General features: G+C 41.9%; 1 non-coding gene across 1 annotated transcript; it reads left to right on the top strand.

Annotated features, from left to right (window-relative positions):
• The first annotated feature begins 915 nt into the window (after nucleotides 1–915).
• LOC143856851 (small nucleolar RNA R71) lies at nucleotides 916–1,022 on the top strand. The gene has a single exon (XR_013238394.1). It is a non-coding gene; the product is annotated as a small nucleolar RNA R71 (small nucleolar RNA).
• The last annotated feature ends 626 nt before the right edge of the window (nucleotides 1,023–1,648 follow it).

Raw genomic sequence — 1,648 nt, 5'->3', positions numbered from 1 at the left:
TCTCTACCACTCCTTAAAGCATATACGGTGTTACATTCGTTGGAGGGCTCTTGGGGCGGCAAAATTGGTTGAATGGCATTCAACTGATTTGGCGGTACCTGTTGATTCACATTCCTTGGATTATGAACGGGTTGACTTGGCATCTTCCCCTTTTCCCTCTCATGCAATGCCATGGCAAGTTGGGAGATTTGCTTCTCCATGTTGTGTTGGCTTGTCATGAAAGTGCTAGTGAGAAGTTCTATGCTTTTTTCTAAGGAAGCTATGCGTGCCGACTCTCCTTGTTTTTGAAAACCCGGCGATTGCTGATTTGAAACATTATTAATCATGGGGTTTTGAAAAGTAGGAGGGGAAGCGGATGGCCGAACAAAAGTGGGAAGGAAGGTGGGCCTAGGTTGGCCGAATTGGCCTTGGCCTTGGAAATTAGATGGCCCACTTTGACTCCATGAAAAGTTGGGATGATTTCTCCATCCTGGATTATAAGTGCAAGAATAAAGATTGTTAGCATAAAGAGCACTCACATTTTCATTAGAATTACCAAATTTAGCAAGAGTTGGACACTCTTCCATGACATGGTCCGTGGCTTGACACCAATTACACATGGAAATACTATGTGCAATTTGATTGACTTGTGAAGGTCCTTTGACAACTATTGCTTCTAGCCTTTTGATTAAGCTATCAAGATGGGTCTCTTTTGCCACAGCACACTCTATTAGAAATCCCTTACTTGAAGTGGCTCTCTCACCGTCTTGAGTGGATTCCCACTCTCTTATTTTTTCCGCCAAATCAAGTAAGAAGTTCCATGCCGCGGCCTCATCCGTGAAAGATGTAAAACCATTAGGACACATGGATTCAAGAAGTTGCTTTGTTTGGTAATCTATGCCCTCATAAACAATTTGGCATAAGTACCACAAATCAATTCCATGGTGAGGACACTCTTGGAGTAGGTCTTTGAACCTCTCCATAAACTTAGAAAATGACTCTAATGGCTTTTGTTTGAATTGTAAAATATCGTTCCTAAGCTTATTAGTTTTATGTAATGTAAAAAACTTTTTTAGGAAAGCGACGGCGAACTCCTCCCAAGTGGTGATGGAGTTCGTTGGTAAGCCATAGAGCCACTTTTTGGCTCCATCCTTGAGTGAAAACGTAATAAACCGCAACTTTACCGCATCATCGGTAAGTTGTTGCAACTTAATCAAAGCACATACATCTTCAAACTCACGCAAAAATAAATAAGCATCCTCTGAAGGGAGGGCATGAAAATGAGGAAGCAAAGAGATAAATTGCGATTTTAGTTCAAAATTATTGCCCTGTGCAATCGGCAATCTAATGCAAGAAGGTTGCGCGGTTCGGGCCGGATAGAAGCGATCGCGCAAACTCTTGAGCGGCTCTTGTTCTTCCGCCATGACTACTTGATTTCGATTTTTTGCGATGTTTTTCGCCGTCTCTAACCGGTTTGCTCTTTCTAGTCGATTGGCCCAGTTCCGCACCCAACCTACGGTCATAAACACAAGAAAACCAAGTAAGAGAGATGGATAGGCAAGAAACAAAAAATATAACTAAACTAAAAATAACTACTAATCTAACACTTCGAATAATTAAGATTCTAATGCAACTCTCTTCCCCGGCAACGGCGCCAAAAACTTGTTAG

This window comes from Tasmannia lanceolata, unplaced genomic scaffold (assembly GCF_043159265.1).
Source record: "Tasmannia lanceolata isolate RefF3 unplaced genomic scaffold, GAP_Taslan_0.1 ptg000023l, whole genome shotgun sequence".
Classification (NCBI taxonomy): Eukaryota; Viridiplantae; Streptophyta; class Magnoliopsida; order Canellales; family Winteraceae; genus Tasmannia; species Tasmannia lanceolata.
The sequence above is the reverse complement of the archived record's forward strand: the minus strand, read 5'-3'. Positions and strand labels throughout refer to the sequence as shown.